We start from the raw sequence: 25,336 nt of genomic DNA on the forward strand, positions 1-25,336 counted from the left end.
GTGGGAAATGAATGCTTGGAAGTAACCCAGTATCTGCCTATGTCCACTTCCTAGCCTAAATGGCAACCCAAGGATATACCACTTCTATTGGTTTATTGAGCCCTAGCATTCCAAGCTGAGAAAGCCCTTTGGTTAAGCCTTGGTCCTCTACTAATGTGCAAGTATCCCTTGTAGGATAATATATTCAGACATAATCATAAATCATGGGCAGATGTAGATTTCAGGAAGCAAGAAAGCACTCGAAAGCATGAGAGCCTCGGATACCTAGAAAGGAGAAGAAACTACCAAAGGGGAAGTAGAGAAGAAGAGACTTAGGATGCTGATGACAAATTGTGTCTCATTTTAAACAGTGGATACTTTTTTAATGGTCAAAATTACTTCCCAATACCCACAATAACACTTCTCTCAACTGCACAGAGCAGGCTGAAAATGCCCATTTGTCATCTCTGGCCCAAGAATGGCTTTAGGACTTCACAGACCACTCCAGATATTTGAGTCATTTTTTATTAAACTCTGGTGGGTCATTCCAAAGAGGGAAGATGGGTTTGTCCCAGGATTTTTCTCTTTACTAAACTGAAATAAGCAAGATCCATAATCAGCCATTTTCTCCCTGCCTTCTAATAAAATACACAGACACATACATACTGTTAAAAGTATTCCATTCTTGCCTAAGTCAAAATCTGTACAGAAAAGATGCATCAGGCAATAATCCTAGAGGCTCCTCAATGTGCCAGCTCAGAATTATGAGCATTTTAATGAGATGTCAATGAGGCACATTTATCCCTACTTCATACTAACCTGCTTCCCATTATTCCTCTCCCACTCTGAAAGGCCTAAAAATAATCTTGATAAAAACAAGCTTATAGAACTCAAACCTGATAAGCTGATAAGCCAATAGGACATAAGACATAAACATCAATTTATTCCTTTATAATAAAAATTTAAAAATTAGTCCTATTGTATAGCACAGGGAACTATATTCATGTCCTGTGATAAGTCATAATGGAAAAGAATATGAAAAAATAAAAATACATGTGAAACTGATTCACTTTGCTGTACAGTAGAAATTAGCACAACATTGTAAATCATTTATACTCCAATAAAATAAACTGTAAACAATTTAAAAGTTAATGAGTTAATTTGAAAACAGAATAAGTAAAGACTACGCTTATAAAAACTAGGCAGTTTGAGTGCTGGCACATTATTTTTGACTTAAAAATTTTTAAATAAGGACACATTTAAAATAAGGACAGACTCCCTCATAATTTGTTTAAATGTATATGTGTTTCAACAAATTAAATATCCACTTTTGAAATAACAAACTTCAATTCATAGCTCCCACCATATATAAAAATTAACTCAAAATGGATCATATGTTTAATTGTAAAATGTAAAATAATAACATTTCTGGAAGAAAATATAGGATTTTTTTTGTGTGACCATTGGTTAGGCAAAATTCTTTTTGAGTATGATACCAAAAGCACAATTCATAAGAGAACAAAATGAACTTCACCAAAATTAAAATTTTCTACTCTTCAAAAGACATAGTTAAAGGAATAAACAAATAAGCCACAGACTGGAAGAAAATACTTGCAAATCATATATATATACAATCCCAAAGAAAGGCAATGCCAAAGAATGCTCAAACTACCGAACAATTGCACTCATCTCACACACTAGTAAAGTAATGCTCAAAATTCTCCAAGCCAGGCTTCAGCAATATGTGAACCGTGAACTTCCTGATGTTCAAGCTGGTTTTAGAAAAGGCAGAGGAACCAGAGATCAAACTGCCAACATCTGCTGGATCATGGAAAAAGCAAGAGAGTTCCAGAAAAACATCTATTTCTGCTTTATTGACTATGCCAAAGCCTTTGACTGTGTGGATCACAATAAACTGTGGAAAATTCTGAAAGAGATGGGAATACCAGACCACCTGATCTGCCTCTTGAGAAATTTGTATGCAGGTCAGGAAGCAACAGTTAGAACTGGACATGGAACAACAGACTGGTTCCAAATAGGAAAAAGAGTTAGTCAAGGCTGTATATTGTCATCCTGGTTATTTAACTTCTATGCAGAGTACATCATGAGAAATGCTGGACTGGAAGAAACACAAGCTGGAATCAAGATTGCCGGGAGAAATATCAATAACCTCAGATATGCAGATGACACCACCCTTATGGCAGGAAGTGAAGAGGATAAAAAGCCTCTTGATGCAAGTGAAAGAGGAGAGTGAAAAAGTTGGCTTAAAGCTCAACATTCAGAAAACGAAGATCATGGCATCTGGTCCCATCACTTCATGGCAAATAGATGGGGAAACAGTGGAAACAGTGTCAGACTTTATTTTTCTGGGCTCCAAAATCACTACAGATGGTGACTGCAGCCATGAAATTAAAAGATGCTTACTCCTTGGAAGGAAAGTTATAACCAACCTAGATAGCATATTCAAAAGCAGAGACATTACTTTGCCAACAAAGGTTCATCTAGTCAAGGCTATGTTTTTTCCTGTGGTCATGTATGGATGTGAGAGTTGGACTGTGAAGAAGGCTGAGCGCCGAAGAATTGATGCTTTTGAACTGTGGTGTTGGAGAAGACTCTTGAGAGTCCCTTGGACTGCAAGGAGATCCAACCAGTCCATTCTGAAGGAGATCAGCCCTGGGATTTCTTTGGAAGGAATGATGCTAAAGCTGAAACTCCAGTACTTTGGCCACCTCATGCGAAGAGTTGACTCATTGGAAAAGACTCTGATGCTGGGAGGGATTGGGGGCAGGAGGAGAAGGGGACGACAGAGGATGAGATGGCTGGATGGCATCACTGACTCGATGGACGTGTGTCTGAGTGAACTCCGGGAGTTGGTGATGGACAGGGAGGCCTGGCATGCTGTGATTCATGGGGTCGCAAGGAGTCAGACACGACTGAATGACTGATCTGATCTGATGTAGAACTTATATTCAGGATGCATAAAGAACTCTCAAAATACTGTAACACATTTTTCAAATGGGCAAAAGAAATGAACACCTGACCAAAGAAGATATGTGGATGGCAGATAAGCCATGAAAAGATACTCAACATCATTAGTCAATGCTCCTGCTAAGTCGCTTCAGTCGTGTCCAACACTGTGCGACCCCATAGATGGCAGCCCGCCAGGCTCCCCTGTCCCTGGGATTCTCCAGGCAAGAACACTGGAGTGGGTTACCATTTCCTTCTCCAATGCATGAAAGTGAAAAGTGAAAGGGGAGTCGCTCAGTCATGTCTGACTCTTAGGGACCCCATGGACTGCAGCCCACCAGGCTCCTCCGTACATGGGATTTTCCAGGCAAGAGTACTGGAGTGGGTGCCATTGCCTTCTCCGTCATTAGTCAATAGGAAAAGGCAAATTAAGACCACAATGATATACTACTTCACATCTATTAGAGTGGCTAAAATTAAAACTACTTACCATACCAAATATTGTGAAGGATGTAGAGAAATTAGAACATCACAGACTGCTAGTGGGAAGGTACAATAGTTCAAAATTTGGGAGAAAGTTTGGCAATTTCTTATAAAGTCAAATATACACCTACCATATATTATAATGGGCTTCCCTGGTAGCTCAGACAGTAAAGAATCTGCCTGAAATGCAGGAGACTCCGGTTTGATCCCTGGATCCGGAAGATCCCCTGGGGAAGGGAATGGCAACCCACTCCAGTATTCTTGCCTGGAGAATTCCATGGACAGACAAGGACAGTCCATGGGGTTGCAAAGAGTCAGACACAACCAAGCAATGAACATACATACATATATTATAATCATTCCATTCTTATTTATTTACCTAAGAGAAATAAAAGCATATGCCACACAAAGACTGTCCCACAAATGATTCATAGCAGCTTTATTTGTAATAACTAAAAATGGAAATGACACAAAGATCCATCAACAGATGATAAATAAACAAATGGTGATATACCAATAGACGAGAATGCTATTTGGCAATAAAAGGGCATGAACTATTAAGACATGAGGCACAAGAACAATTAAAATAATCATGCTGAGTGAAGAAAGCCAGGCCAAAAACAAGAGTATATAATGTATGAGACCATTTACATAAAATTATAGAAAATGTAAATTAGTATGGTGACAGAAATTGGATCAGTGGTTGCCTAGCGGTGAGGGTAGGGTAGGGAAGACAGAAGGAGGGGTTACAAGGGGCACAAAGAAGAAACTTCAGAGGTTATAACTTTATTCCCCATCTTGGTTGTGGTGAAAGGTATGCACATATTAAAACATCAAATTGTATACTTTAAATATGTGCAGTTTATTGTATATCAATTGTATCTCAGTAAATATATTAAATAAATAAATGAAATTTAAATGTTTGTTGAAAATATCCAGCCATGTTGTCATTTGACAATAGTTGCTGAACCCTGTGTGCAGTGAAGCTATAAAAATAGGCATGAGATGTAATGTCTATACTCCAAAGTCTTTCAAAGTTGATGGAGAGTTCTAATTTTGGACTGGGGGAGTGGAGTTGTTTGTGGGACATAATTACATAGATTTAGGATCGAGAAGTCTAGAGCCAGGGACAGAGCTGTGAGCTAAAGATAAAGATACTGGACCTACCATTTGTACAGAGCCAATGAAACAACTTACATGGAGGAGGTAATCTAGAAATATAGATTGACGAGTGAAACGACCGAAAAAGGACACTAGTAGTAAGAGGAAGATGCCCCAGTGTGAGACCAGAAAGAGACCAACCCGGAGCTTGGAGAGCAGCTTAGAGTGACAGCACAGGGAAGCAGTGCTCACTCCGTCATGTCTGACTCTTTGGGACCCCATGAACTGTAGTCAGCCAGGCTTCTCTGTCTGTGGAATAGTCCAGGCAAGAATACTGCAGTAGGTTGCCATTCCTTCTCCATGGGATCTTCTGGACTCGGATTGAACTTGCATCTCCTGCATCTCCTGAATTGGCAGGCAGATTCTTTATGTGTTCTCAAAAGGAGGACAGTGTCAGATCATTCAAGGAGGTTGGGGAAGATAGAGTGGCACTGTCAAATGAATTGGGCAAATTGGAAGTCTCTGGTGACCTTGGGAGGGAGATACTTGGCGTGTCATTGCAGAGGTGAATGCTCTAAGACACCAATGCTCTAATACTCTTGCCTTGTACTTTGGTTATTATAAAGCAGGCAGAAAAGAAGCAGTTGGGCAGTCATATCATCCCTTCTCAGGACGTTACAGCACACTGGAGCACTGAAAGAAAGACATCTGTGTGTCTAGACTACTAGCTTTCACTTCTCTACTTTGTCTTTCCCCAGATAAACATACTCATATGCCTAATTTGCAGTCATCACTTTATTATTCTTTTTCTCCTTCACTCAAGCCCCTAGGTCCCTTATTTCTTTCTATCTCCATCTCTCTCCTTCAAGCTGTTAGAAAGAGTGGTCCACATCCATCATTTCCATTTCCTCAGACTCCTTCCACCACTCACCATCTTCAGACATCCAGAAATTTGGTCCTGATATGATGGGGAGCAGGGAAAAGATTGTACTGTCAGACCAGGAGTAGCCTAGAGAGTTTGGTCACCAGGCTGTGAGATGCTAAACATAATTTGAGTTTCCAGACAAAAACTACACTGAAATGTCTGAAGTCTTCACAACCAATGCAGTTTACTCTTCAGTATAATGACCTACCTGTTCCCTTGTACTGAGACAGGACACGTCTCTGCTCACAGCTGCAAGCACTTGACTGCCACGGGTAGACCATCTGTTCTTCCGCTTGTGGCTTTTGGCAAAAGGGGATGTCTGGTGGAAGCTTTTCAGATTTGGATTTAAGTAGCTCCCCAGTGGCTAAGACCGTAAAGAATCTGCCTGCAATGCAGGAGACCTGGGTTTGATTCCTATGTCAGGAAGACCCCGTGGTGAAGGGCATGCTACCCACTCCAGTATTCTTGCCTGAAGAATTCTGTGGACAGAGGAGCCTGATGGGCTACTGTCTATGGGGTAGCAAAGAGTTGCACTCAAGTGAACAATTAATACACACACAACTCTCTTTCAGAGAAGTAGACTTTGAGTAGGGTTGTTAGTTTGGCTTTTGTCTTATGTCCTAGTCCTAGTCCTAGTCCTAGTAACTGTCTTTCCTCCTTCTTCCTCATCCTGTACTAGAATTCTTGGAATGAAATCCCCACTCTCTTCCTGTTCCTTAGTATCTAGCTTGTAAGTTGGCTATATCAGACAAGAATTTCGATTGGTACAGAAATACATCTGGTCTGGGGTGAGCAGATCCTCACTGTACTTGTACTGCATCATCTTCCTCCCCTCTTCTCCTTGTCCGATTAGTCATCTTCTCTGTGATAAGCCCCTGGATCCAAGTCTTTCATTCACAGTTTGGCAACCAGATTGCTGCCTTCCAAAATGTCTCCTCTTTGTAGCTTTCTTGGTTCGGGGTCATTTCTGGCTATAAGTCATCAGTCATAGGCTTCATCTTAGAAACTCTGTTTTCTTGACTTTATCCTTCACCTGCCCGGTCAGATGCTCGTTCTCATCAATAGCATCTCCAGGTTCTATCTTGAGACTACTGATAAACAAGTTTGTTCATTTCCAGGGATTTGATGGAAGAGGCTTATGGTGGCTTAATAGAGCCAACTGTTAAGTACAAAAATATATTAAAATAAATATAAATAAATAATGTTGTCAAACTGTTGGTAGCTTGAAATTGGCCATGGTAGAAGTATTTATAACATGGAAATTGGTAAATGCTACCAACTGGGGCCATTTTTTCCCCTTAAAGGTGGTATACTATCACACCATTGCTTGTTTCTCCTCCATAATTGCCCCCTGCATAGCTGCACATGTACACACACACACACACAGGCACTCACTCAGTGGACAGCTCTAATGCCAGATCCTCATCTCTTCAGTCTACCTTAGCCTCCAGCTGCAGAGAACACTTTCACACTCACCCAAAACCAGTGACTTTTTTTTTTCCTAGTTTAAAACATTCACTTTAAACATTTAGTAATGGAATATATATATTTAAAATACATTCTGGACCTTAACTGCTGCTGCTGCTGCTAAATCGCTTCAGTCATATCCAACTCTGTGAGACCCCGTAGACGGCAGCCCAGCAGGCTCCCCCATCCCTGGGATTCTCCAGGCAAGAACACTGGAGTGGGTTGCCATTTCCTTCTCCAATGCATGAAAGCGAAAACTGAAAGGGAAGTCGCTCAGTCGTGTCCAACTCTTAGCGACCCCATGGACTGTAGCCCACCAGGGTCCTCCCTCCTTGGGATTTTCCAGGCAAGAGTACTGGAGTGGGGTGCCATTGTCTTTTCTTGACCTTAACTAGACCTATCCAAAACTACTGACCACACTATTTGAGAAATACTAATGTAGCTAAAGCTGAAGCTCCAATACTTTGGCCACCTGATGGGAAGACCCAACTCATTGGAAAAGACCCTGATTCTGGGAAAGACTGAAGGCAAAAGGAGAAGAGAGCTGCAGAGGATGAGATGGTTAGATAGCATCACCAACTCAATGGACACGAATTTGAGCAAACCCCAGGAGATAGACGAAGATAGGGAAGCCTGGCGTGCTACAGAACAACATCAACAGTGTAGTGCATCTGTGTCTTCAGAGTGTACTTAATCACATGGAGGAATCATTCTTGGGGGAGGGGGGAACCTACTTACTATGATGTCTCAGTAGAAGGAACTCATATATCAGTACCATAGATGATTCATCACAGGATATTAACTTCTGTGAACTTCAGAGTGGAAGGAAGACCAGCTAATTATTACAGGTATTTCAGAAACCTTGGTGCAAGCCATGCAGTGATAAAACTGCATGAGCCAACCAAAACATCAAGTTGTTTGCTTCTGACAAGATTTTTATGAGATCATGCTGTTACTTCATATTGATCTGGAGCTCTGTCACATACTTCTTTGATTAACAGCAATGAAAAATAAATTATTATTTATCACTGAAGTGCTTTAGTAAATAAAATCATTCAAAACATGAAAGGTAAAAACAAAAAGGACATTAAATGGCTGGGGACCACTAGACTGAATTTTTAAAGAGCACGCCACATTTTTATTTTTAAAAATCTAATGTTTAGTTGCTATAAACATGTAGAGGTTGCTAGTCAAGTGACTAGAAACACAGGCTCTGGAGACAGATGGGCTGGATTTACTCTGGAGTTTTGTTACTTACTATCTCTATGATTTGGGGGCAAGTTACTTAATTTCTCTGTGTCTCATTTTTCTCACCTGTAAAATGGAAATAAAAGCACCTACTTCACACGATTATTGTGAAACCAAAATGAAATAGCACATGAGATGCTTAGAATAACAAATCAGAATTTTAAATATTTGCTCTCAAGTTCATTAATAACACTTTCTGGAGTGCTTACAGTGTGCTTGGAGCTTACTACATGCTTGATATTCAATCTCTTACTACTCTCTGAGGTAAAAATTAAGCCCATTTTATGAGTAAGGAAACAGACTCTCAGTGAAAACATGTAACTTTTCCACGGTCTTGTGGCTAGTAAGTGAAAGAGCTTGGCTACCTATATTTTAGTTTTCATTTAAGTGATAGAAAGATGCAAAACTGAAGCTTGTATTGGAATCCAAGCCACCCTGATATTTAGTATTCTATCAGGAAATGGCAACCCACTCCAGTGTTCTTGCCTGGAGAATCCCAGGGACGGGGAAGCCTGGTGGGCTGCCATCTATGGGGTCGCACAGAGTCGGAAACAACTGAAGTGACTTAGCAGCAGCCCCAGGAAATGCTTCCTTCATAGTCAACCCAACCCTTGCTTGCTGTGGCATAAGCTATTCTTGTTCTGCCTTCAGCAGAGACAGAAAAACTCATCAACATCCCTGTGTTTCCACTTGAAGACTGTTACAAAGTTGCCCTTCTGACTTGGTATTCTCTTGGTTTTAAAAACCCACAACTCCCATAGGCCTTCCTCATGAACTCTATTTACTAACCATTGAATAATTTCTACAGCAGCATTTCTGCTTTATCTAACTGTAATTTTTAAGTTAGACTTTAAAGTTCATTATGAATGTAAGCCAGGTGCACTATCCTTTGGCTGAACTTGCTTTGCTTTTGAAGCAACTATATGTAAGGACTCCTGTTTGGGACTTCCTTATTCCACCACCCCATCTAGAAGGTTCTGTCCACAATGGGCCTCAATATACTTAGTAAGGATTTTTAAGTTTTTCAAGGTTTCATGTCACTTTGTTTCACAGGGCTGAGTCTGGAGGTACTTATATTTAGTTGTGCGATCAGGAAAACAAATGGCAGTGTGGACTGGCCCTCTTTACAAGACAGATGTTGCTCTTCATTCAGTTACCTTGTCTGAGTCAGGTACTGTGCTAGACCCAGGAACAAAAGACACGGTCCCTCCTCGCAGCCAGTGTTTATCTCTCACCAGGGAGATAAATGCCCAATTACCTAATTATTACATTAGAGAAATGCCCTGGAATCAATAGGAACCCTGGAAAAGGGGCAGGAAGACTGCTTGGAACACAGAGGTAGGGGGGTCTGATTAAAAAAAAAAATCCTGGGTAACTAGTCAGACAGCCAGGTTCTGACCCCACTTTTACTGTTAACTTCATTATGCCATCAATTGTGGTTGAATTGTCCCTGCTGTCGTGCCCTACAAAAATTTTAAAAAAAGAGAGAAAGAAAAAAAGAAAAAAGATATGATGGGGTCCTAACCCCCAGTACCTGAGAATGTCATCTCATTTGGAGGTGGGGTCTTTAATATGAAGTCATTGTGCATGCTAAGTAGCTTCAGTCGTGCCCGACTCTGTAACCCTGTGGACTGTACCCTGCCAGGCTTTTCTGTCCATTGTCTAGGCAAGAATACTGGAGTGGGTTCCCAGGCCCTCCTCCAGAGGATCTTCCCAACCCAGGGATCGAACCCACATCTCTTATGTCTCCTGTGTTACAGGCAGATACTTTACTGCTGAGCCACCATGGAAGCCCATGAAGTCATTGGGGTGAGCCCTAAACCAATATGGTTGGTGTCTTTATAAAAAGGGGAAATTTGTACATGAAGACCGATGCACATAGATAGGACATGATGTGAAGAGACACAGGGAAAAGTCAGCCATCTATAAGCCAAGCAGAAAAGCCCGAAACAGATCCTTCCCTCACAGCCCTTGGAGAAATCAAGGCTGTTAACACCAGGCTTTCAGACTTTCAGCCTCCAAAACTCTGAGACAATAAATTCCTGTGAAAAGCTGCCCACCCCGTCTCTGTTGCTTTCTTATGGCAATCCTAGCAAACTAAAACATCATTTCCCTATCACCACCATATGCCATGTTTCAGGTTCCACCCCAGGCAAGGCCAGTCCCACGGGCGGGAAGGGTAAAGGCACGCAGAGTACAACCAACCAGAAAAATGCCCAAATCTGCCTTTGGATCATTCCTATGGTGGGCTTTTGTTTATAAGGTAAAAAGTAACAGTCAGTAATACGGGGACTTTTGGAGTACAAGCTATACCCAAGAGATAAAACTTTCTGTTAAGTAACACATCAACATGGCTTTACTTAAATGGTCAATAAACATACATGAAGTTCCATCTCACTAGAATCAGACTTGTGACAAAACTACTCTTGGTCAACAGAAATTGCTAATACACATCAGAGAACGAATGAAAGGCCTCCTGAATGAGTGACAACCTATACATCTCTAACACACACTGGGGCCATGTCTTCCTGTTGGCACAACTAAGGTTGAATGAACCTTGAATTACCTTCCTAGAATACACAGTGACATGGAAACTTTAAAGCCAAATAAATAAAGAAATAAGAAACCTTTCTATTAGGTATATATTCATTTCAGCTTCTGAGAAGATTTTTAACCTAAACAAAATCTGGAGCAATGAAAATATAACATAATATTTAGCGCCTGTATAGACTAAGAAAGTTCAGCCAAGGGACATTACTTGGTTTTTGTGTTTCCAACATGTTTTGCCCTTAGGCCAGCAAGGTTATCCTTTCTCTTCTCACCCTAAGTGTTCCTCTTTCCTGGAAAATTTCCAAGCAGAACCCTGGTTCCAGGTCGTAACAACTCGGTCTGCTGCCACTGGAACTCCAAGGGAGTGACTCATGCCTGTGGATTTGCCTCAGCAAGTCTACAGCAAGTCTTTGTTCTTATGCCCGTCCACCCCTCAACCTCTCAGCGTTGGCCAGGCTCCACAACCGGCTTCTTTTTCAGTCTCTCTTGACTTCGGTCCTTTCGCTTTTTAAAGACATTGTAATTATAAAAATGATATACAAAGGGAAAAAGAGAAGTGTACAAAGTTAAAAATGTTTTAATATAAGGGTTACCAAAGTCAACAGGGTGCATATTCTTCAAGATAAGTAGACTTCCACCCTCTTTCCCCTTTTTTTAGAGCACATATTGTACATATTGTTCTGATTCGCTCTTATCACTCAAAAATATGTCATGAACACTATTCTGTGTCAACACATGCATAGTTCCCTGATTTTTAAAGTTATTTATTATTCCACAGCGTATATACATTCAATTTTTCTAACCATTCCTTTATTCATAAGTGTTGAAGTGCAGTCTGATTTTTTTTCTCTTACAAATAACGCTGTAACAGACATACATGTAAGTACACTCTTGCACACATAAGTATTTCTGTAGGATAGCTTACTTGTAGTGGAAATGCATGGCCAAAGTATATATGCATTTTTAACATTTACAGATACTGCAAACTGCTTTCCAGAAATGTTCATCCTATATCATCAATTCATACTACAGTCGGTTGAATATGAAAGCTGTATTTTTAATGTGCACTCACAAACATCTTATATTAAAACATTTCCTTGCCAATGTAATAAGTAAAAAATGCTCTTGTAATTTACACTCTGATCGTTGATGAGGCTGAATATGTTTCCATATGTTCATTAGCACATATTCCTCCTTCTGAAAAATTACTTCTTCATGTCCTGTGTTTGTTTTATTTTGCTGCTTCTCCTTTTTGTATTGATTTCTAGAAGCAATTTGGTATTTTGCATATTAATCTTTCCTATTGTGAATATATGTTGCATTTATTTTTTCCCCTTTAAGTAATATTGTTCATGGTACCTGTCACTGTATAAAAATGCTTGGGTTGTTTATTCTGTAGTCAAATCTGTTTAATTTTTTTCTGTTACAGTTTCTGGGGTTTTATATCATGATAAAAACTATTTCTAACTAGTTTTACAAAGATAACCAGTGTTGTTAAAGAATTTGCTACATTTTCTTTTAGTCTTTTACAGTTTTCTCTGTTTATTAATCCATCCAGAATTTTTTCTGCAATCTGGGATAAGATAGCATATTAATTATGCTTAACTCATCAGAAGTTTGCTTTTTTAACTCAGATAACATTTCAATGTGTGTGTTCAGCAAGTAAATACCATAGAGGAACTCAGAGACTCAGGATCCCTCCATCCTGTGTTTCTACCCTCCACCCTGTGTTTCTACCCTCCACCCTATGTTTCTACCCTCCACCCTGTGTTTCTACCCTCCACTAGGTAAGAAGTCAGCAAATAATCACCCCGAGGAAATGTGGACCCACTGCCTGTTTTTTTAAATAAAGTTTTATTGGAACACAACCATGTCCATTTGTTTACATAATGCTTATGACTATTTTCCTGTAAAACAGCAGATAGTTATGACAGAGAACTCATGACCCACAAAGCCTAAAATATTTACCATATGGCCCTTTATAGAAAAAGTTTGCTGACTCCTGCTCTAGAATCCTTAGTTTCCATGTGGCAGATGGAGATGAGAGATCATGCAGGTTTTCCACAGTGGAGACTGGAGGTGGAGCACAAAACTTTCATCTACATTACACTCGGCAGAATTCAGTCCTATGGCCTCACTTCACTACACAGGAGGCTGAAAAATGTGAATTAGCTGTGCACCTGGGAGGAAAGAGTTGTAGAATTATTAGCCATTCTCTGCTTTGATGTGCCCTGCAATTATTTATATCTTTTTTCCTCCCTACTTTTAATCAGAATGGTCTAGATTATACTGCAGAGACAAACAACCCCTAGATTTCAGTGACTTTATTTCTCACTTATGCTCAGGTCCAGTAAGGGATGGTAGGAAGGTATGGCATTCCTCATGGTCATCATTCACCGCAGTCCAACAGAGCAGCCACCACAAGCACCTTGCTGGCTAGGTGCTACAGGGAAAAGCAGAACAGGGTCATACCTGCACTAGCTCTTAAGTTCTGCCCAGAACCGATACTCATCACTTCCATCTACTTTTCACTGGCTGAAGCGAGTCCCAGAGCTACTCTGTACATTAGCAGGCTTTTGTTATTGTTCAGTTGCTAAGTCGTGTCCAGCTCTTGGCAACCCCATGAAGCCAGGCTTCCCTGTCCTCCAGTATGTCCCAGGGTTTGCTCAAATTCATGTCCACTGAGTCAGTGATGCTATCTAACCATCTCATCATCTGCCACCCCTTTTTCCTTTTTCCTTCAATCTTACCCCGTATCAGGGTCTTTTCCAATGAGTCAGCTGTTGGCATCAGGTGGCTAAAGTATGGGAGCTTCAGCTTCAGCAACAGTCCTTCCAATAAATTTTCAGGGTCGATTTACTTTAGAATTGACTGGTTTGATCTCTTTGCAGTCCAAAGGATTCTTTAGTAGGCTGCAGACAGGCAAATCCTCCCATATGCTTTGAAGGAGGTAGAGCTGGAATATTTGTAAACAGTTCTAATGAACACCACACTCACACACACAGAGTGCATTTATCTCCTCCCCCAAGGAGATCTGCCAGATACCACCCAGTCCCTGCACCTAGTCAAAGTCAAGGCTCTCTAGATAAAAGGCTTTCCAGCAGGTCTGAAGAGCACTCTGGAGCCCAGTGCTCAGTGGTCTGGAGCCAGGCAACTAAAGTCACTCTCTGTCCTCACACTTATTTGGATGCCCAAATCCTAAGGACAGCTGACCACGCCCTGAAACAGGCTTCTGGGATCTGAGTGGTGTCCATGTCTGTATGGCCATGCCTAGAGAATCAGGACAATCTAGAAGCTGGAAAATAAGAACTATGGCATTTTGCTGAAATCTTGCAAGGAAAAGGTCAGCCTCCTTGCAGGATACGTATTGTTCCCCCATGTTTATAATTAAGTACATCAGATAAAGGGGGTAAGTGACTATATGGAGGGAAGCAGTAGATACAGATGAAAAATACCTGTGTGAAAATAGTATACAAACTACTATACTTTGTTCATCTTTCAGAAAATGTTTACTCTTACGATTCTGTTTGCTTAAGGAAAGACTTTCACTTTTCTATTTAGCTTAGAAAATAGTAAAATGGGATTCATGGATTATAATCACAGAATCATTTTGAATAAGTCATAATAGCTTTAAACATATTACCTTCTGATTAAACTTTCAAATAATGTAATTTTGCAAGTAAATTCTCAATATCTGGTGCCAACACCAATACATATCTTTTTCATATTCTACTTCTTTGAATATTTCTATCTCCATGAAATTATAGGAATGTTAACTCATGTTTTAAAAATCATTTACGCTTTTTTTTTAAATTTTATTTTATTTTTAAACTTTACATAACTGTATTAGTTTTGCCAAATATCAAAATGAATCCGCCACAGGTAACTCATCACAATACTGCTTTGTTAGTTATTTGATGTCCAAGAAATTTTTACATATTTTTCAATACTCAATTTGAGTGCTTATTGAGTAAACCCTCCCTCTCAGAAACAGAAGTTTTCACTTTTCTTTCCCCTAGAGTAAATTAATCTGAGCACCAAAAGGTTGAAGTTTTATTTGAAACTCACTGTGTGTAAACTTTTAAATATTTATTATTTATCTACTTTGGCTGTGTTGTGGCTTGCAGGATCACCGTTACAGCACATGGACTTCTTAGTTACAGCATGCATGCAGGATCTAGTTCCCTGACCAGGGATCGAACCAGGGACCCCTGTACTGGGGGCATGGAGTCTTACCACTGGACCACGAGGGAAGTCCTTGTATAAACTTTTAAAAGTCTGACTTCTTTTGCTAGGTCCCTTAAGTGACTAATGAAAGTTGTAATTATTTTCTTTTACTTTATAATTGTCTCTTGATGGACTAGGCCTCCATTCCCAGTAGAGAATCAGCTTTAGTCTAATTTGTGTTACAGTGGCTACTACTATACACCCATTCTCCATTTATTTAATTTTCATCAAATTCAATGCTTTAATATTTTCACCTTCCATACACATACCAGTTACCTACTTTGCCTTGAAAAAAATCCCATGGACAGAGAAGCCTGGTGGGCTATAGTCCATTGGGTCGCAAAGAGTCAAACTCCACTAAATGGCTAAGCAAGCGTGACTACCTACTTACTGAGAAATAGCCCTTAAAGGTAAAAGGCCACGTACAGGCCTCTGAAAACCCTTTCTTCCCTCTTGTCATATCCAGGTCATGAAGGCTTTCTTCTCTCAGACTTTTAAACAAATTGGCTTTGGAGTCCCAGGAGGTAATGAAGTAGAAGAATGGAATGAAAGGACTGAGTTCAATGTTATTTCCAAAGCCCTTCCTAGGAAAACAATAATTTATTACTCATTTTGGAATTCTGAGGAGAAACTCCTCAAAACTTAAGTGAATTATTTTGCCAGAGGACCTAAAAAATGCATCAAATTCCAAGTCAAATTGTTCCAAGTTACCTTTCCATCTAAATTCGATAAGCAGTATGAAGTTTATCCTTTATATTTGCATATAATACGACTTCTAAAAGCAAACTTTCTTTTCAGTAGCATCGGTGGGGCCAGACTGTGTAGGTTCAAATCCTCCCTCTACCATTTCTCCTCTCCTTGACTCAGTTTATCTATTAAAAAAAAGTTCAAAAATACTACCTATCTGACTGGACTGTTTAAAGGAGTAATTGAGTTAATACTTACAAAGCTTTTACAATTTTTTTTTTTTTATATTATATGATCCCATACTCCCATCCAGGAAAGCAAGAACCACCACAAGTTGCGTGAGAATTTAAGTTTCTCCACTTTCGGCTCCTTTATTCCTTATTAGAATAGTGCTTTGTCAACATGAGCACACTACGTTAGCAGATTTGAGCTTTGCCAGAAAGGTGTTTGTATCTAATTTCAAATTATGAATTCCTGAACATTGAATGATGTACCATGCTGCTAAACACTCAGGGGCCCCTTCGAGTGTTGGGCCTGAGAGTCGTAACTCTGGCCTGCGTATGTCTAAGTTTTGACAGCCAAGGAGCCGCTGAGAAAGTTATTGGTATTGAGAAAAAGGGAGGCTAAGTCACCCTGAAGAAAAAAACAAAAAACAAAAAAACACTGAATTGGAGAGCTGCCTGCATTTCACTCTGCTGCCTCTGGAAGAGGTGTGTTATCTAAAGTGCTTCCATCATGAATAATGATGGAGAAACTGCCTTTACTCTCCGACTACTGTACTTTCAGGCAGAAATCCATGGGCTGGTGCCCACGGCATCTATCTGGAACTTGGTTATCACACACGTTTAGAGCAACCAGTACTCAGCGTGAAAGGCAGCGAAAGGGAGGGGCCGGGACACTTCGGGTGAGCAGCGTTTCTAAGGTCAGACCCAACCCAACCCCCCCTACTTTTTCCGTGGCTGGTTCTTCTGGTCATTTCGGAAATCGGCTACCCTTGTTTACATGTTGAGCTTGGCTCAGTACTAGAAAGCCTTAGTGCTTTCTAAAAAAGAGAAATCTCTTGCGTTTATAGACAGTGCTGGGGGAGCAAAGTTCCTTCTCCTGGGCAGGGGAGGGTGCCTCTCCTGCAACACGTGCCGGTGGTGGCAACAGCTCTGAATCGCACAGAGGCAGCTTAAGTGAGGGAGAGGTTCGGGGGAAGGCGAGGAGGGTGGTGTGGGGCAAGCAAGCAAAGTGCGGAAGCTGTACGGGGATTCTTCTAGAAAGTGGGGTGGGAAAGGAGCTAGGGAGGGCGTGTGGAGGGAAGGGATCTGTGTCAGAACGTGCGTGTGAGCGGATACAAAACCCGAGAGAGGCGTGAGCAGCGCTGTGTGCGAGCGGGAGCGAGGGGCGCCGGCTCTGGGTGTGTGCGCCTGGGTGAGTGACACCGAGGGGCGGGCTGGCCGGCTGGCCGGCGGGCGGGAGCAGCCTGCGAGGGGCGGGAGTGTCCCTGCGTGGAGCGGGCCGACCCGGAGTTGTGTCAGTGAAGGAATCTAGCCCCGGGGCCGAGCCGGCTGCGCCCTCCGCCGCGAGCGCCGGCAGCGCGGGGCTAGCTCCGGACGGCGCGCGGCCCAGGCAGAGGCTCCTGCTCCGCCCGCCCTCCGCACCGCAGGGGCCGCCACCGCAGCCGCGCCTCCCCCCGCCGGCAGCCGCGCCCCCGATACCCGTCCCCGGTCTGGGACGGAGAGGCCGGCGCTCGGCACAGAGGTAAGCCCGGGATCTCCGGCCGCCACCGCCTCCCGGGACCCACTCCCTGCCCGCCCGCCGGGCTCGGGCCGGGACGCGGCGGGGCCTGCGCAGCCGGGACGGTGGCTGAGCCCGGGCCGCGAGATCCGCAGCCTGAGTCGCCCAGCCCCCGCCGCCTCCCGGGGCGCTGGGTGTGGCCCCCGCTCGGCGCCGACGCGGGCTGGCCGCGCGGACCGGACGCGGAGGTCGCCGTCCTGCCTTTCTCCGGCCGGCACTGGCGAGCGAGCCGGCGGGCGGGAGGAGGCGCCGGGTGCGGCGCACATTCGCGCGCCCAGGGCGAGCGTGTGGTGGCGGCGCTCCGACGTGGACCCGCCCGCCCCGGATCTGAATCGGCCGCGGTCTCTCGCCTGCCCTCCCCTACGCGAGCGCCCCCTTCCATCCGCCGGGCGGACGGAGACCGATCCCCTCCTGCCGCCGCACTCCTGCTCCGAGCCTCCTCTGCCGGCAGCATCACGCCCTCGATCGCTGTCCGGCCCGGGGGCAGCCGGTCCAAGGAAACCCGCGCCCCTCGGTGCTCGGTGGGAGCCGGATGCGGCGGCTCCCGGAGCGGGTAAACTCGCCGTGGTGGTCCTCAGGGTGACGGGAGGCGATGCCTGGAGACTTGGCCGCGGGAGTAAGCGTTCGCATCGCCGCGACTGGGCGGGCGGACCCGGAGTCGGCCGACGTTGGCCAGAGCTCGAGACAGCCGTGGTTCCGGAGATGCGAGAGGGTCTTCCCGCTCTATGCCCACTCTCTACTTTTCCGTGCCTCGGAAGATCGGTCCCGCTCGCTCGCACTGTTTGGTGATTAATACTTATTGCAGACGTGGGAGATGAAGGGTTGAGACTTTTACCTGGACAGGGATGCGACTGAAACCTCCTATCTTGTCAACTTCAGGTTTCCACCTCTTAGGAGGTTGGTGTGTGTGTTTGTGAACTTCCTGAGCTTTTGATTCCCAGTAGTCCGGGTTTTAGCAAATGCCAAGATTTTGGAGCCCTGACATTTTAAAGATTCTTTCTGTGCAGCATTTTCCTTTGAGTGAGCTACAAAATCTGTAGCTTGAGAACTAGGGAAAAACCTTGAACTTCAAACACAGCCTCTTTCATGAAATGTTATGTGCAATATTTTTTACTTGCTTATTTAATTTTTAAAAAAATGTTACATTAAAAACTTTTACCAATCCTCTCGCACATCAGAAAAAAATGACTCAAATTTTAGAACCTATGCAGAAGAAGAGCTTTATGCTAGTATTTGAAAGAGTAAGGTCGTGTGACCTTTATGACTGGTTTAGTTTGTCCTAAAGGAACGATTCATTGCCGTATCTGATTGATTTTGTTTTCTAGAGATTAAGCAGATGTGTAATATGGCAGAGAGAAGAGACAGGAAGTCAGAATTGCTTCATTCTGAAAAAAGAAAAAATATTATCCAAGTAACAAATCCATTTACTTTGAAAGATAACTCTGAAATGAAGTCTCCAGTCGCTTTTTTGTATAAAGTATTTGATTGGCCTTTATAAAATTATATCAACTAAAATGCAGTGTGTTGTATAGATGGGGCAGGTTTTTTATCAAGTAATTGTAGTATTAAAAAAAAATACCTGTGTATGAAAATATTTGTTGGATCTCTAGGGGAGATCAACTAGGGGAAAATCAACTTTGGGAATGATTTTCTATTTGGACAAGGCAAATGCTGCTGCAGTCTCTAGAGTTTTGGATTAAACTCAAGCTTTGTTAAAACCTATTTTATGGAGCAGCAGAACAAAAAATATGTCCAATTCTTTATCTGTGTGTGGCTTTAAACACATACGCGCACACACACACACACATTTACACACTTACACAACTAGCTCCAAAGGATAATTTGCATAAAAATACAATCACTTGAATGCAGAGAATATCTAAGAGGATGGTTAGAAAAAAAAAAACCGAAACTCAACATCAGGGAAAGGAGTATATTAATTGGCAATTTTCTTTCTTTAATCCTTGCCTGTGAAAATATTAAATAATTTTCTAGGAATCACTTTAAAGTACTTACTAAGGCAAAATGATCAAGACTCCTTTTGTATTCATTTTGTTTTAGGGAGCCCCCTAATGAAAGTCTCCAACTGACTGTTGCTGTGCTTGCCTGATTTTCAAGTGGCCTTTGTGGGGATAGATTTCTGTGGGCTTGTGAGGCTGCTCAGCCAGTCTCTGTAACGATCAGGAAAAGAAAATGCTTAGGCAACACCATTGCAGTTTTTGATACTCTGCCAATAGGAAGCATCTCAAAGACCTACTTTGCCATGCAGATGGAAATACTTTCCATCAGAAGTCAAGCTTTAGAAATGTTTGATTTTTGGTTCTAAGTTTTATCGGTTTCTCTGTCTCTGATGATAGAATTGTGCTGTTATCAATGAATACTCATTTATGGCTTTTGTGTTGAAGGCACTTAGGTGATCTTCAACCTGTTACCTGTGTTATCTTTACACAGCTTTAATCAGCATCTTATGAGGCAGGACAAAAACTTTGGGTTACTGTTTGATGGATAAGTGGAAGAAGTTGAGATTGCTCATGGTATGATCTAAACGGCAACCATGTGTCTCCCCATGTGATGACAGAGTGGAGTGGGTTTTGTGTGACATGGAGACTGCCTGCTCACTGCTCCCTTGTGCTTCTTCACTAGTCATTTTCTGTAGACCCTTCACTGTTATTTAAAGGTGATAATTGAATCAGATGGCTGTTTCAGTGTTTGTACCCAGAACAGTTGCTTTCACAAGCATGACACAGGACACGACGGCAGCTGCATAATATGGGCAGATTTAAGTGATGGAGTCTGTTTATTGATCTCTGAATGATTGTGCATAATTCAGCCAATCAATTCATTCCATCACTGTTCTGTCTTAGTGTGTAATCACACAATTAAAATGTGATTTTCATGATACAAACAGTTAAAAAACACCAGTACACATAATTATAGAACAAAAACAAACCTTTCTTTTTTTTCTTCCTTTTTTTTTTTTTTGAAGTAGTCTGCTGTGAAGGTGTTATTTCCTTGACACATCAAAATGGCTAATTTGAAGTTGTGACGCTTGTTATGTAAATAGGCCATATGTTGAATTTCTACAGAAGTTTATTCATTCAATGTTGTGATAATGGATAGGATCCCCTAAGTACCATAGCTAAGAAAAATAGCCTGTGAAGATGCATTTCTACTGTGTATATCATTCCCATTATTTTTGTTTAACAGCTAGTGTTTTTATTTTCTAATAAAAATATTCTTAAATGTGATGTTGTCATCTATCCTTATATGTACCAATTATTGTAGTCCTGATGTGACTTAGCAGCAGCAGCATTGTAGTCCTGACTCAAACTTTCTTCTCATTTATGCACTTGTTTAATAGTTTTCATGATTGATGTTCTGTAGTTAGGGCAGAAGCTACATGCCTGATCAATTTTTTATATTTTTCTGCTAAACCTCTTCCTTTCACCATGAAAAGACTTTCCTTTTCTTTCTACTGTTAGCGTTCGCTTCATCACTCAGACTCAGACCTAGGAACCATCCTGACTTCTCTCTCATTCATTCCATTAAGTAAAGAGAAAGTGAAAGTCGCTCAGTCGTGTCCAACTCTTTTCGACCCCATGGACTATAGAGTCCATGGGATTCTCAGGCCAGAATACTGGAATGGGTAGCCGTTCATTTCTCCAGAGGATCTTCCCAACCCAGGGATCCAACCCAGGTCTCCCACATTGCAGGCAGATTCTTTACCAACTGAGCCACCAGGGAAGCCAAAGTGGACACCAAATCTTGTCAACTTTTCCTTTGTAAGAGTTTCTCCGAACCAGCCCCGACATTCCTCACTGCCTCCCCCAATAGCCGAGACCCTCGGCCATCACTATTCTAGGGTGATTATAGTCAGCTACATCCTGTATCTCAGTAATTGAGTTCTCCCAATGCAAAGCATTTCATCTTATCAATGTTCCTAAAACTCTGCTGTTTAGAATTCTTATCCAAGGATTGTCTCACGAGAAGACTGAATTGAATTTAGGTTTGTCTGATTCCAAAGTTCGTACTCTTTTCACTAGTTCAAATATTTATTATGCCCTCTACCCACCACATTTGGTCCAACCTCTCAACCTGGTTTTAATGTACCTGCTGCTGCTGCTAAGTCGCGTCAGTCTTGTACGACTCTGTGCGACCCCATAGATGGCAGCCCAACAGACTCCTCTGTCCCTGGGATTCTCCAGGCAAGAATACTGGAGTGGGTTGCCATTTCCTCCTCCAATGCATGAAAGTGAAAAGTGAAAGTGAAGTCCCCCAGTCGTGTCTGACTCTTAGCGACCCCATAGACTGTAGCCTACCAAGCTCCTCTGTCCATGGGATTCTCCCGGCAAGAGTACTGGAGTGGGTTGCCATTGCCTTCTCCATTAATGTACCTGACTCTTGCTCAAATTTTACTTACCAACTTTATTTCCTACTTTTCTAACATGAAGCTTCTATTCCTACTAATTGAATCTCACTGCCCTTCTAATTGGAGAAGGCAATGGCAACCCACTCCAGTACTCTTGCCTGGAAAATCCCATGGACATGGACAGAGGAGCCTGGTAGGCTACTGTCCATGGGGTCTCAAAGAGTCAGACACGACTGAGCAACTTCACTTTCAGTTTCATGCATTGGAGAAGGAAATGGCAACCCACTCCAGTGTTCTTGCCTGGAGAATCCCAGGGATGGGGGAGCCTGGTGGGCTGCCATCTATGGGGTAGCACAGAGTCGGACACGACTGAGGCGACTTAGCAGCAGCAGCAGCAGCCCTTCTAATTTGTTCATGCTCTCTGTTTTAGAATGCCTTTTCCTTTTTCCTCTGACCTAAGCACAATCTCCAGGTTAAGTCCACTTGCCCTAATCATGTTACTGTCCTTGGATTCTTCTTCTACCCTTTTGCCTGCATCATTCTTTAGAACACTCTTATATACTCTCTCTTATACTCCCTTATACCCTTGTGTTCTTAATTCTTGCTTTCCCAACTAGACTGCAAGTCCTCAGAGGGCACTGATGGACCTTGTATGCTGTCTTTGAATCGTCTACCAGCCTTGGGCACAGCACACCCTTGACAAGTAGACCTGTAGAATCAATAAATTAGAAAGGTGATTTTTTTTGTTGTTTTTTTAAAAGATGGGCTTTGATATTGCCTGTGTACTGCTCATCATTGTGTCTTCAGAGCCTAATTTGCAGCTTGACACCTAGTCATGACCTCAATAAATATTTGTTAATGTAGAAATTAATGTTGACATTGGATGAAAGGGACCAGCATTTGAAGAAGAGTCTGTCAAGGAGTTTTTTCCCATTTTTTTTCAGTGGTTCTAATCAGTCTCTTCATTCATCAGCTATGAGGATTCTGAGACCTCGGCATTTTCCAGAGTTGAGATAATGATGGAGGCTGGCAGTTGTGAGTTAGAATTAAGGAGGCTGTCATTATTTTAAGGTGGAGTGATGGGTCCCATTAGTGAGCACAGATGAAAGCACTGAGGCCTTAGGCCAGTATTTTATACAGAGTTATCATTTCTATAAATGGGCTTCCCAGGTGGCGCTAGTGGTAAAGAACCTGCCAAAAGGGACGTGGTTTCAGTCCCTGGGTCAGAAAGATCCCCTGGAGGAGGGCACGGCAACCCACTCCAGTATTCTTGCCTGGAGAATCCCATGAACAGAGGAACCTGCCAGGCTACGGTCCATAGGGTTGCAAAGAATTGGACACAACTGAAGCAACTTAACTTGCATGCATGTATTTCTATAAATATTCAGGCTAATCAGCTCTAAGGGTTTCCTGGGTGGCTCAGTGGTAAAGAATCTGCTTGTGAAGTAGGAGACGTGGATTTATCCCTGGGTCGGGAAGATTCCCTGGAGAAGAAAATGGCAACCCACCCCAGTATTCTTGCCTAGGAAATCCCATGGACAGAGGAGCCTGGCGGGCTACAGTTCATGGGGTCACAAAGAATCAGACACAACTTAGTGACTAAACAACAGCAACAACAGTTGCAGAGCTACCCAATCGTTTCATTTAAAAGCTTCTTGAACATTAAAAAAAACTCCGGGAATCCATCTAAGGATGAAAAGTGAGGTAGGAAAAATTGCCACACCCATTCTGTTGTATCAGGACAAAATTCAGTTCTTTCAACTTTTAATAAGATTCACTTTGTACAAGGCCCTGTTTCTGCCGGGAAGGAGTTTATAGTTCAGCAGGAGAAAGAACATATGCATCCCAGAAACAAAGGTCTAAGAGAGCTCAGAAGGGAAAATTTCCTGCTGCTTGGGGAGTGGTGAGGGCCTTCCAAGAATGACGGTTGTTTGAGCTGATTATTGAAAGGCTTCGGGTGCGATTTCAGTAACTATATTGGGAATATAGAGGTGGGGAAATGGCCACAGCGTTGGGAGGAGCGCAGGGCAGGCATCCCAGGGTTTTTTGACTCTAACATCAGTCCTCTTACATATTTAACTACCACTGCTCCAAAGCTGAAATGCTACTAGGACCCTCCTGGGTAGTAGTAATGAAGCTTAAAAGGATATACGAATACCTGCAATTGTTACTTTTGGTGCCAAGTGCTGAACTGACCATGACAAAGCGCAAAATAAATCTTGTAAGGATTATAATTGGTGTGTTTCTGGGTAGCATCCAGCTTGCCTAGAATTCCTGAAAAGGATTCTTGCAATGTGGAAACACCACTGAAGGCTGAAACTTTCTTAGTAATGTAAACAGGTCAGCCCTGATCGTGGTCCTAAGTAACCAGGCATCTGTGGGACACTGCGATCCTCGCAGAGCATGAGTAAACATGCTGTTCTGTAGTTCCCAGGTTCTGATTCTGACCCCATGGATTATAAAACTAGGACAGATGGGTATGAGTTTCAGGGAGACAGATTTGGGGTCAGTATAAGGAAGGTGGTCCTGTAATGGATTGAGCTATTGCACGAGGTGATAAGACTCGGACTAAATGTATTCAGGCATGGGCTATACCAGGCAGTGTCTACATACATGCATTATCTCCATCTTTCCTCAAATCACTGCTATTGCCACCTCCCACCTCATTGTACCCATGGGCCATCCTGAAGCCTAGAAAGGCTGAGTGGTGAGTACATTACAGAGCAGGTGTCAACCCTGGCAGTTTGGAAGCAGAGACTGAATATGTACTGGATGAGGAAAGGGGGCAAACCTCAGATGGCCACTAGGATTTTTAAGGATGCTTCCTCACGCTAGGATCGAGTCTTAATTCTCCTTGCGGGATCAAGAATCCTGCTAATTGTTGCCAAGCACTAATTCATCAACAGCAGCACCCAATTCCTAGAAATTCAGAACAAAGAGAATGCAACCATCACCATCATGATGGCTACCACTCACTGATCATCTCATTTAAATCTAACAGCCATCTTGCAAGGTAGGGATTATGTATCCTTTTAAGGAAGGGGCACCGTAGCTCTGCCAAGTTACATAGATTGATCAAATCTACAGAGTTGATGAGCGGCTGTTTTCTCATATCACCCTTTAAGGTAATGCATGGTGATGATGTCAGACATATTTACCTATCAGTTCAGCATAGACACCAACCATTCAGAGAGGCCACCAGCTATACACAACACTGTGATTCTTCTCAGAGATGGGATTCCCATGAGGTCCTGTTGAGGCAAGGTCTGAAGGGATGTGAAAGCTTGGTAGTTCACCAAGACGACACATCTGGAGTTCCAGAAAACTGTAGTGCCTTCTTTTTATGTTCAGCATTTATCTGATTTTACACATCATACCTAATAGGGATTTCCAGGTGGCACTAGTGGTAAAGAACCCACCTGCCAATTCGGGAGATGTAAGGGATGCAAGTTCGATCCCTAGGTTGGGAAGATCCCCTGAAGAAGGGAATGGAAACCCACTCCAGTATTCTTGCCTGGAGAATTCCATGGACAGAGGAGCTTGGTGAGCTA

The 25,336-nt window shown here is 42.6% G+C and overlaps 1 protein-coding gene across 2 annotated transcripts in view; it reads left to right on the top strand.

Moving 5' to 3' along the window:
* Window positions 1–16,948: 16,948 nt before the first annotated feature.
* The window catches only part of SPATS2L (spermatogenesis associated serine rich 2 like), a 188,938-nt gene continuing 180,550 nt past the window's right edge, over window positions 16,949–25,336 (top strand). The window contains exon 1 of one of the 2 annotated variants that reach the window (XM_006059328.4): window positions 16,949–17,050. The gene's annotated coding sequence lies outside the window, so the exon portion shown is untranslated. Of the gene's footprint in view, window positions 17,051–17,238; window positions 17,381–25,336 lie in introns of those variants that run through there. The other variant, XM_025277955.2, reaches the window with a different exon arrangement.

The sequence above is a fragment of the Bubalus bubalis genome, chromosome 2 (genome assembly GCF_019923935.1).
Source record: "Bubalus bubalis isolate 160015118507 breed Murrah chromosome 2, NDDB_SH_1, whole genome shotgun sequence".
Classification (NCBI taxonomy): domain Eukaryota; kingdom Metazoa; phylum Chordata; class Mammalia; order Artiodactyla; family Bovidae; genus Bubalus; species Bubalus bubalis.